General features: G+C 36.0%; 1 protein-coding gene across 1 annotated transcript in view; it reads left to right on the top strand.

Annotated features, from left to right (window-relative positions):
- LOC117329144 (mucin-5AC-like) overlaps nucleotides 1-13,434 on the top strand; it is a 59,745-nt gene that overhangs the window by 15,620 nt on the left and 30,691 nt on the right. The gene's annotated exons all lie outside the window — the stretch shown is intronic.

The following is a 13,434-nucleotide window of genomic DNA, read 5'->3' as shown; positions in this document are numbered from 1 at the left end:
TCAATTTGTCTACACAAAAGGATGGCTAAACCAGGCCTGCGATTCACGGAGTGTATTTGAAGGCCCAACTTAGTCTACGATAGACCGCTTATAACATTCACCTTTGGTCGCTTACAACGTTGAAAAGTATTTTGTAGGATTATGAATATTTTTCTCCCCAAACGCTATCTCTTCTTAAAAGGCAGTGTATTAAATTTTAGGAAATTCGAAACATCAACAGAGAACTATGATTTAGGTTTAAAGATCAGTGAAGGATGAACCATCCATTGAAAACTTTTAAGGAACCAGATCTAGGCGTCAGAAAGTGATTGTTGTTATCTTTACGGATGAATATTATTGATTGTATGGTTAGCTTTAGAAATAGTATGATATAAAACATTGTTATTGATACAAACATTCAAAACAGCAACAAGCTTTGGCGCGTATTTGTCCAGTGATGTCGTAATTCATTCCGTTTATTTATGATATGTGTTGGAAACAAAATATTGTAACTAGTCGTAACACCATAATACAGGTCAGCATAATTAACCAAATGAGTTAACTCCCTTCTATTTCGATCCAAGTGATAAAAAGAGACATTTAAATCCATATCATGACTTGTATGTTTTATATATTTAAATCATCATATTAGTATAGGGTTGCCCTTATCCCTGGGCGTCAATATTGACATTCACGACACGCTACACTCCTGTGTATTTTCCCACCCCTCTGATTAGCTGGCTAATCCTGTCACTGGAGGCCTAACGCCCTTACACCTCGACAGATAGAGACGGATATCGGACGAACAAACTAAGTGGTTCATCTAAACTTCTAGTATTATTTCCATTTAATAATTCCCTTTCGCTATACATTTTGTATTTTCAATGTGGAAATACGTGTTTGTTCCTTGATTGAATGAGTCTATCAGATCTTTTTTTCTGATCAGAATAAATACCAAACCTCGACAGAGCCATGACGTGCATGGTTTATTATGTTAGGAGATCGGTATATGGTTATCTCAAACAGGTCGATGCGAATCTTAAAAGGTCGATGATTTTCATTTGACGAGTGTCGATGACATATCCTATCATAGTTTGTGGTCAGTACCACTGAAGTTAGTGTAGCCTGATCCGTCAGAGGCCGCGACGACCCTTAAACTACAAAGGCTGTGAATAAAGATCGTCAAGATACCTTAATACAAAACATCTTGTCGACTTCCTTCTAAAATCAGATGCACTTGATTAAACTTGACAGCTCCATGTCCATCCTTTTTAATCATGAGGTCAGTGTATTCCGCATAATAATAGTCGAGATGTACCGATAATCAATAAAGACCGAGATGTTCTGATAGGAAATCTCGCGAGATGTCGATGCACATGATGACTTTCTTTATCATAACCTCTCTCCTGTAGGTCTAAGATCATGATACGAACTCAACAGAGACTGCAAATTAGGCAGTAATTCTCAAAGCTTTTAAGGGATTTTTATAGCGGCGTTCCTAAGCGCGCTCGTGCGATTTGATGTTGTATTAGTACGTTTTCCGTTAGAAGGTTTAAATTATAATCCATTACAATTTTATGACCCATTAATATAAAAAAAAAAAACAAGTGTTGATTCAATCAGATTTAACCCTTTGAGGCTTTAGGCCGGTGAAATCAGCGCAAGTTTGTGTATAAATGCCCTTATCACATACATGACTTAACGTTTTTTTTCATCCAATGAAGTTTCAATTTCTAAAATTCTGACTGATGGTGCTTTTAGTGTAAAGCTGAATATAAATTTATTAAACACGTTCCTACAAGATATGTCCCTATATGTGTACGTCCTAATTACTGCCTGTGTTCCTGTCGCCATCAACACAGGCCCCACGTAAGTAGGACCAGGTATACAGGTACACACTACGAGTCAGTAATAGTACAACTATCACAATTAATATTTTACTGGAGTGTTTACAATGCCCGGGGTTTTTAGTTTGTACTAAAATACTGATGTCCAATATAGGCTAGTGTTTGCTCTAGCTGTGTGGGACCTATTAAACTGAGATCAGCGGTCGCTTTCAGTGACACCTGACCGAGGTGGTATAAAGTGTACCCTGATCCTCCTACCTCCTGACCTCAGGTCTGGTTAGCTCTGACGTCACCAAGCTGGTATTAGGTACGTTTTAGGCGCAGGTAAAATTCCATGGAATTAGTTTCATCCTACGAAATGAAATAATCAATCGTCTGTCAGTTGCAGATGAAATTATTTCTATATAGTCGTCTGAATGGATATGTATTGTCTTCTGTACGATATATTGTTCAAGAATGCATCTCTATTTGATGAGCGGTATTTGTCCCTAAATGATAATATTGTTTTATGCACGAAAACACACTGGTCATATGTTGGACTGATAGGACAGCTCAGCATGGTGTAGGTCTTGAAAACACTTTAACAGACTGTTAGATACAGTACCCATGCGTACACGAAACAGCGGTCCGATACTGTTCCGTGGGCGGTTTACCTATTTAATTACAGGAACCGCATTTCACGGCCAACACCACACCGGTCCGAGACCTCCCCCGTGAGAAGTTTCATTACGGAAGTTACTACCTCTTGATCCAATACAAAAAGGATGAGCAGCCCCTCACAATGGCAAGCTCACCTACTTGTAACACCTACAATACAGCCAAAGCGACGATTATACGACCATTCGATCTAGTGTAATAGCTCCATTTTATCGCCAACAAGTTCAAAGGCAGAAGATAGTCAGTCAATCCTCTATACAATATTCGGCTGGTAATCAATCAGTTTATTTACGGAATTTTAGCAGTTACTTTCCTCCGTTTCTATCATTATATTACACTTACTGAAACTAATTTGACGCAAGATTTTACGATCAAAGGTATTTGAACAATGAACGCCAATTGAAAATTTGTATATTAAGCATTTAATTAGCGCATGTGGCCCTCACATATTTAATTGAACGCTAAAGCGATTGTCAATGAGTTTGTTATTTATTTTCGAATCCGTTTCTATGACGATTACATTTGAGGAAACATTACAAAATTTCCAATTTCCGGGATTGTATTTCCCACTTTTATTAGACACACCAATATGATATCTGGATGATTCTGTTTATCTGTCAATTAGAAATCGTAAATATATTTCAATATCTTACTAATGGAGATGATGTTTGATGGTATCCTGTTTCACATAATGCGCCAGTTAATCAGTCACTTCTGTATTGTCTTATCAGCACTCGTTGCTTGTGTTCCGAACGTCTAAAGAAATCAACAACCTTACGAAATATAGCAAACACCAATTTTTTTAAATCATTAGTGTTATGAAGGACACTAGCGAGTTGCCAGATTTCGGGACACCAACTCCGTTTAGCTATAGAGGACGATCGAACAATGGTGTGGCCTGGGACAATATAGAAAAGCATAGTACGGAGTCGTGGTTCTGGCGTGATAAATCACTTCATGGACACCTTCATTGGGAATAGTTTACCAGATATAATTCACAACTAGACACGTGCATACATGTATTCTAGTGAGATCAGCTGACTAGATTAAAAATAATATACACAACGGTATACTATAATCATATACTTTGAAGACAGCACTATACATTCTAACATTGTCCTCTTTAGAATGTGTTCAACCAACGCTTGACATGTTTTACACAGATGTAGATGCCGCCTGTTTTCAACCTAAAACTAAAATAAAGCTAGTTATTTCCTACTACATTGTACCTGCAAATGGTACGAAACTAGCAAAGCTAGGTTCTTTGGTTCGACATGGATACGAAACTAAATAAATCTTGCTTCTGTAGGCACTACATGAACTTCTTAATTACACCATATGATTTCTTTTGCATGAAATCGGTAAGATACGCCCTCCACATTTTCAAAGAATGTTTCATACAAAAATAGCGTGTTAAGTACGCAAACACGAACTATGAACTTTCTTGTGGCCATTTATATATTTGCATTCAAGTCGTCGACCGAAATTAACTTAAACCTGTTATATTAGTACAAAGCTTAAAAAGGAAGCATGCATGCTAATCCTGTGACTTTATTATATATTATTGGGGGACCTTTACTGATGACAATACACCTCTGCGATAATCTTATTCGTTTGCATTGTATAACCTATATACCGACCCTTTCCCTTATGCTATTTAAAGACGGACCCGTCCATAACACACCGGTAATGTTAAAACTATCCACTGTATCATCGGTAATGTGACATCACAGCCAACTACAAAAAGATGAGGATTTAGCTAGCCTTTGTCCTTTTCAAAAACCGGTTTCGTTGATCCCGATAAATAGGTGAACATCCTAATGGAAGGACAGACGTTCACGATGGCATGTTGGTCACGTGATTATAACAGCCACCACAGGTGTAGGTATTTTATATACTCACCGACTAACCTATTACAGGGGGTTTCGTTAGTTTTTAGGATGTCATTGCAGGTTTGCTTTTCCTGGTAACCAGACACGCTACCGAGGCAAACCTTTCATAGTAATTTGCTCACAGCTTAACAATTTGATATTATATCTTCATCAATCAACACGTCTTATAACAAAGCATTACTATGGACGTGTATATGTGTATTTCACTAAATAGCGAAGCAGCTTAATACCGCGTTTTAAAAATTCATATAAGGTTATTCATTTATGTACTTATTTTATCTTTATGGTACAATAACATCTTCGGGACATCAAAGAATATACTGGATGCACCAACAATCTAGTTTGGTGCAATGCTTTCAATAGTGATTTACATTAATTTGATTTTAATTTTACAAGGCACCTGCCTTTCCCATGTATTCTGAATTAACGGTTCATATGATTTACACCAATCAGTAACCAGGGAAAAGAAGCCTGGAGGGTTTTTCAGCAAAAGTAAGATTCCCACCATGTTAACTCGTGTGGATCGCGCCGTGTTGTGTCAATGTTGCGCAATCGTAAACACCGCGCATTGTCAGAAAGGAGACAACCATAATGGCGGCCATTGTTATCCCCGATCTTATCACTCGAGAGGTCATAATGATCATGATATCGTCTGTACAATATGGAAGACTTAAAAGGGACTGACGTAAGATAATTTCGTCACAACTTTGAATAACATGTTATGAAATGGCATGTGTTGTTTTTGACAGTTTCTCCTACAGTCATGTCGCTATGATTATCATGGCGGGATCAAAGCTATATCAACAGGCCGATAGATTTAATAATGAGATACATGTTTACACGTTCCATCTCGGTGGTTCCATTTCTAGTGTTAGAAAGGAAAATAATACCTTCTAACGATCTGGCATCCAGTGCAACCAAAGGGAAATGTATCGAATTAGCTCCAGTTTCATTTACACTATTTTTTAAGTTATTATTGAACTGGCTTTAAATATTTATTCAAGCTTATGATTAATTTGTTTCTTATCGAAAACATTTTTCATAATTACCTGAACACCTGCAAGTCAGGCCCAATAAAAAAATGAAAATATCCAAAATTTAAAACATATATTACATTTTAGATGTTTGATATAATGTATTGATATGAATCCACTGATGCGAGAATAATCGTCATGATCTGATTACCTCCACCCGTTCATATGTCGGATATTACACAGTCGAACTAAAATATAATTCAATACCGATTATCACACTTTGAAGTGTTAAACGTTCAAAGACACTTTTAACTTTTTCTCTTGTTTCCAAACAAAACTTAGGAGTTAAAGATTGGCAGCATAAAAAGTCCTCCACAGATTTTAGCACGGATATACTTTGCATGCAATTTTCCAATCTTAGATAGCGTGCACCTTTTGTAGAGAATCTGACTTGAAATCTGTAAGCAGTAAGACATTGCCTTTTTGTCAACAGGTAGGAACAGAAACATATCCTATTCTTTCTGAACAACGTCCCGCTCAGCCTTTATCAATAGTAAAAATATGCATTTCGTATTTCGTATCTGGTAATCTGGGTTTTTTTGTTTTTTTTTACATTGGATATTTTCTTTGTGTCAGAATCTGTCAAACGGCACAAGTTTGTTTATCACTGAATGGCTGTCGCACAGGAACACACATACGCCTCAGTAAATCTGTAAACTTGAACATACATTTTTGTATATTTTTAATCACTTATTCTTACGCAGGTCCCTATATCAATGTTTGAAGTTTGGAAAATGGATTAGTTACCTAAAGAAATTGACATATCAATCATGGCAATGAATTATGTAGTCTATATGAAGGGTATTTAAAACGTTAACATGGGGATAAATACCTATTTCCAGATATATGAAACAAATTTAATTTTAGACAGGGACTTTATATCCCATGGCGCGCCATCACAGACTAACTGAGGCATGTGATTAGTCAAAATACTGGCGTAGCTAATTAATAAAAACACGAAGAGAAGCCCCTAAGCTTTTAAATTTATATTCTTTTTGAATATTAATTACAATTAACTATTCACGAGCTGGGCTTCCTGTTACTTGTCCTGACATACGGGAGTATGACATGTTGAAACTGAAATGACATTTGTAGCGGCCATTGTGAAGTCTCCTTTGACAACCCGACACGCACACTGCAGTGTTTATGTACGTTTGGCCACATTACCACAGCATCTATAATAATTTAGACAATATTAATTTAATAATGTGATTCATAACGCTACGCACGTGCGTGGAATGTGTGACAACATGCCTTGCATGTGAATGGGAGAGATAATATCTCTGTTGAATATGAATAAGGACTACCTCTGTTCGATAAGACCTCCTCGGATTGGACATGTTGTCATTACGATGTTTTCTATAGAAGATTAGATATAGGTATTATTTACATCTGGGACGATGTTTTCCGAGCAAAGCTATGTATTATAGACATCTGGGACGACGTCCTCTGACCAAGGCTAGGTATTATAGATATCTGGGACGACGTCCTCTGACCAAGGCTAGGTATTATAGACATCTGGGACGACGTCCTCTGACCATGACTAGGTATTATAGACATCTGGGACGACGTCCTCTGACCCAGACTAGGTATTATAGACATCTGGGACGACGTCCTCTGACCCAGACTAGGTATTATAGACATCTGGGACGACGTCCTCTGACCAAGGCTAGGTATTATAGACATCTGGGATGAAGTCCTCTGACCAAGGCTAGGTATTCTATACATCTGGGACGACGTCCTCTGACTAAGACTAGGTATTATAGACATTTGGCACAACGTCCTCTGAAAGAGGCTTGTTATTAGATCCTTCTGTTCGGTGCGACCCCTCTAAACATAGGTTGTTGTTTTTCAGTCTTCTTATTCACATAAATATATAAGTATGGCTACTTATATTTTCATCCTCCAGTTTCCACATTCATTAAGGACCTCTTCGCTTTTTCATCCAACGATATTCATCAATATAACTTATTGGTATTCAATAATAGATTTTGACGTTATTTTTATAATGACATACCATTCTCGTATAGTTAATAGTTCGTTTTTTAAATAAGTACAGAGATACCATGGAATAGGCCTGTCATAATCCTACCGTATAAACACTCTTTAATGTCATGTTCCCTATATAGTTCTCTTCAATTCTACCGAAGCTAGACTCTCAGCATTGCAAAAGTAATTCTTTCATATATCAAGGCGATCTGTTTAAATAAAACATATTCTCTAAACGTTTCCAGTGCATAAACGATTATAAAAAAAAAACATAAATGTGAATCTAAACGACCTTGTATATTATTATGATACCGGGTGGGCTGACCCTACCTTTAGGAGTAGTTGTACATTGGGGAAAGACTGTAGATAAACGTCACGAAGATGACATCGGCTGAATGTCTTGATTTTCAAAACAGTGTAACAGATATGACTGCATGTTGTTCACAGATCCAGAAATAACTTTTCTAAATTTGGCGTTCATCATCTTAACAGTAAGGTTTTAAGCCGATATGTACTTTGCTATAGAATACTATTGGATTCCTAAAGGCCTTTGGATACCATCACGACATCTAAACATTTGTAAAGATAAAGGAATTGAAAAGAATAAAATGTGAAACTATCAGATTAAAATGATAAAGCGCGAGACATATTTACGGATGTGTCATAGCGACATCATGGGTGTGACGATTTCTTCCTTTAATGTCGGTTTTATCAAGAAATGGACGCCATGAGTCTGCCTTTATACCAATACTACAAGAAAGACTAGGCGCGATCATTTCAGTGGTTTCAATTCTAGTTGATAACTAATATAAAGGGATAAGAAATGGAAACTGTAAAGGAGAGACTTGTGTCAACACAACTCTGTTGTAATCGCGAACAAATATCGCTGTAGCTGACAAATCCGTCAACATACACAACGACAGTTTTGATTGGTCTACAATAGACCTACTCTGTATGACATTTCGTGTATTCGAGTTTTCCCAAGGTGATCATTATAGGGCCATCCCACGGATTATATAGCTTGTATTCATCTCGCATAGTTAAATCTATCCTTGTTCTTAAAAAACCCTTTGTTATCTTGTCAGCTTACGACTGTATTAGCGAAGATATCTTCTTTCAAAGATTTGTGTTCGGGTTGAAATGTATTTTCTGAACAGCTGATGAGAGAGCTGCTAATAGTTGTTGCTACACTGTATATAATACTATATTTGTTCATGTCAATGGAAGCTTACTCTTAAGTCTTAATTTTGTAGCCCTTCATCGCCAATGGTAGCATATTAGCGCCAAAATCAGTTCAACGCAGGATAGCACCTTTTAAAATTTAACCAAATCCACTAAGTGTGAGTTTAATCGTCACTCCATTATACATTTATTCGAACTTGAATGCGACGTTGGAAGTCTGTGTACCGCTATTTTAGGATCTGTCCTGATTTCTCTCTTATAATTCTAGAAAGTTTAGAAAATACAAAGAATACTAGAATTCAATGTGGTAAACAGTATACATTGTTATGTTCTGTCCACATGCGAAAAGTGCCGATATGGTTTACCCGTGAGAAACGATTTCGTGCGGTGGGTGTGGCTTTCTCCTCAGTCTGCAACTCATAGAAGAGCAGGCTGAGGCGTAACCTTGATGTGAATACCTGCAATTTGTCTCAATTATGTAAAAAAAAGTCTGAATTTAATTACAATATGTGCCTGCATGTCAATTTCAAAGTCAATTGCCTTCTGGTCTACACTCGTTCTGGGAAATGCAAGTAGCGTTGTGTTTATATGCTTGTTCGCCTCACGAGGCATAAAGGTTTGCGTGTAATTGTGGGTAGTGACCGGTTCTGCAGATTGCACAAGATGTGTACATGAATCAGTTTAGATGCATAATATGATTCATTGATTACTTTTATATCAGATATGTTCGTCACCCCGCCCATATTTATGTTCTCTTTCTTCAATGCCATGCATGTTTCGGAACTATTTGAATCGTTTATTTCATTTTTTATAAATGCCAGCGATGCGTTTCAAATATGTATTTTGATTTTGGTTTATAAATCGAGGATTTATATGTGTACACTCTCAGTTGAGTATAGGACCTTTTAATTGGCCCTGTCGTGATTGATAATGATAAAGCACATTGGCTGAAGCAATCCGGAAAAGTTGAACAAAGATTTCTAAAGGCATTTGACAGACACCCTCGCTTGGTTGAAAGATTACAGTACCCTGTCCCGTCACCACGTCGTCTCGCCGATAACTACCTGATGGGAACACTTTAGTAAAGTATCAATGTATTTCAAACATAGCAACATAAAACTTTAGTCAAACATGAATATTAACTTTAAAATTGATAAACCTTTTTTGTATTTCATCTTACTGTATGTCGTTCAAAATTCATTAAAAATGCAGAAACGAAATTTGCATTACCCAAATATACGTATTTTTAGATACATGTCAATCAATCATTTCATGATGCATGCACCTTTAATGAAGGCATAACGAATGATATATTTCTTTTGAGAGAAGCAAAGAAAAGGGGTTACAAAAGTGAGGATAGGATTAAATCGAGCAATATAGACCACTTTATTTTACTGGCCGTGACGTCACGCTGAAGATAACTGGCTGCTGTTTTGAACTAACACTAGAGTGAACCTGGACTTTCGTAACCCCTCTAACAGGAAGTCATGTCAACAGCAAATCACCCGCTAACTGTATGAAAATACGAAAAAGTCTGAAGTAGGCATAGCAATGGCAACTTTATATATAACTCTCCAGATCAGCTGACTAACAATAAACAAGATTTACACCTTGTCCCCTGCCATTTGCTTTTTATTTATTGGGCGTTCAAATAACATCGTACTGTTGCAACAACAATAACACTTTAATTGTGTTTTGGTGTTAAACAATGTTCTGTACACTGATCCAAGACACAGAAAATTAGAGCCTTAAAACAGATATGTCATGTAATGCTTTACACTTGTAAGTCTAAAAACCGATTAGGAGTATTGGGATTAAACACTATCGCTTGTTGTGACTATCCCCAAACGGAAATACCGTTCTATGTTTTTTTTCAGAACACATTAGTTCGTGTCAAGTCATACTACATACCTAAATGTGTTACAATACGGTATCCATTGGTGGTTGTAGTGAAGGAGTAATTAATAAAACCTATTACACTCCTAGATATTTCCAGTAAACATGTTTTTTCCCATTATTTAAGTAATATCCCTCATGTAGGATGGCACACCGATATCCATTTTTATTTATATCTTAAAAACGAGAGATGACATTGAAGATGACATTTCTGATAACCTGGGAAGACTTTCCGCGTGGGAGGGACATTACACGGATATTTCGTTTTATTAATATGATGAACATAACGATAACGAAGTAAGGCATTTTAATCATTTTTATAACGTTTTAGAGCAAATCTACCTGTTATAAGTTTAACTCTACTGCATATTTTCATAAAGTAGTTATTCTCATCCTTGCCTCGGCCATAACTATTATCACCTGTAATGTTTTTACTTTCATATTTGCGTTAAATCACAATATACGTGGGTGTTCTTTCTTTCCATTCTTCTCATGATAAATGCCAAGAAATTAAATTAAAGATTAGTTTATTAGTATATTACTTTAATTCAGGTGTGAAGAAACAGTGCTAAATAAATGAAAATCGGGGTGACCTGTTTCCGTCATTGTACGTTTAATCTAACGGCAGATTGTTCTAAATATAGTATTAGATTGTATGTAGAGTTAAAATTGTTAAACGATGACGAAAGCAATTATATGTACACGAAAATTTCCGCCATTGACACATGAGAAAGCCTGGAGGAATATTGACATGTCAAGATCATAGAAAGAGTTAGGATCACTTATCTATCAGTCTCATATTTCCACCTGCTGGGAGTGGACGTGATGCCGCACTCTGTTTACGATCATTTTGAATTTAGAAATTATTGGTTAAAGTATAATGGAAATGGGACAAGCAATAAGAAATGATAATCTCCATAACGTTGTATATATAAAACTACACACCCGCCTACATCTCTCGTTAATATACTCTCATTCCTTGATATCGTTAACCGTAAACTACCACTTGAAAGGGACACCGATCATATTAACAGAGAAAATAGGTTTCAACTTCAAAGGAATATTCACAGAATGTATTATGGAACTATTTTAGGAACTGAGTGCACCTCCCACACCTGCCCAATATAACCTTGGTGATGTTATGACAAAACTTTGAAGTTCATTTAAAGGAAAATTCAAAGACCAATTAACTAGTAGAACTGGTTCTAAATGAAACGTTTTTGAAAAATTCGGTAAACCACACGATAATGATTAACCATGACTTGCAGCTCTTAGGTCTGTAAAGTTTTTGGTTATTTGATAACAAGAAAAACCTGTTTTTTTTTAGCATTCTTGGTTTTGTAATACGAAAATGTAAAAAAGAAATACGTATTGTTATAAAAACAATAGTTTTGAACTGGTACTATTGTATTGTTCGAAGAAAGAACTGAAATTGTCAAAGCATTCAATAAATTGCAAAGTCATACATACTAAAGCATCTTATTTCAAGTTTCATGTTGTTCTCGTGCTTTACTCGTCATTATTTACAATTGTTTGAAGATATTGTATTGTGCTATCTTTAAGTTGATGATAGATTCGAAACATGTATTGCAAAATCTATCGATGAAACCTTAAAGTGTTAGAATTTATTTTAGAAAAAACTAGTTTTATCCAAAGCAGTGACGAAAGGTTTAGAGTTCGGAGTGATAATTATAACGTATGAGTTTAAGTGAAATGCTCTCGGGTGCTCAGTCAGTCACTTGTCTTCTTCAATAAAGACTGTTTGGAACTATTTTATAACTATCGTAAGAACCATTACAATATGGTGAGGATAGTATTACAAATATAATACTTGGTGTCTGCTTCTTATGTCGTAATGTCTCAACATTTCAAATGATCAGTTTATTGTTGTGATTGTTTGAAGACTATCATGTGAACACGATACATTACCGCAATAAACTCGACAAATGCTTGTCAATCAGCTCCATAAAGGTAAAGAATGGTAAGCATATGGAACAAAATATCATATTAAATCTCAGTATATCTTTGTAACAATGCCAGAAGTAATAATTTAATTAAACGGTCTAAGGTATCAGGTTCAGAGGAGATATAGCCGTTTCCATTCCACATGGTTTTTATGAATACCAATCTGATATGTAAGTCATCCAAGTTAATGTAACAAGACAATAAAACTGCCGGTCAAGCGAACGTTGATCTCAAAATTTTGAAAATTTACCGTCGGGTCTGCTCCAATTTGACGAATGTTTTGTTTATAAACAATACCATTAATAGCTGTCCCAGACAGAGGATATACGATACTGGCGACCAATGTTACCTGGCTGGACCCTGGACCTGTCAAAGGGGCCAGCTTCACTCGTCTTGTGGAAACAGGCCAACATCGCTGTAGACTTAAACATTCATATCGTTACTTCTATACCTATCTGTCCTTTAATACGCCAGGTGCTATGCTTTTTTATAATGTAACTTGATCTGGTGCACTGCTCCATTGATATATGACATATATCATACATATGATACATATATATACTATATGGCAGTCAATACTGAAGTACAAATTATTTTGATACACCATAGAATACATCTTAATTTGGTCAGTAGATGAATTACGGATACAATTCTATGCTCGAATATTCTAGATACTAACTAACCGATAGGTCTTCTGTAAGCAATCATCTGTATTTAAATAAATCAAACAACTATCAAATTCGTGTACAACTAAAATTAGTACGGACATTCTGTAACAGTTTATAAGCCATATGCACAAAACTGTATTTAAAAATCACATATTCTTGTAATTTAGAAACGATACATACCACTCCATCCCACAACATTCATCCTTCCTACCATCGAAATAATATGATTTATTTTGTATTATCTTTTTTTTCTTATAGATTTGTATCGTAGTTTCTACTTTTTTCTAAATCCAACATTGCAATAATTCAGAAGCTTCACCAAAAC

The sequence above is a fragment of the Pecten maximus genome, chromosome 6 (assembly GCF_902652985.1).
Source record: "Pecten maximus chromosome 6, xPecMax1.1, whole genome shotgun sequence".
NCBI classification, from domain to species: Eukaryota; Metazoa; Mollusca; class Bivalvia; order Pectinida; family Pectinidae; genus Pecten; species Pecten maximus.
This window is presented reverse-complemented; position numbering and strand designations above follow the sequence as displayed.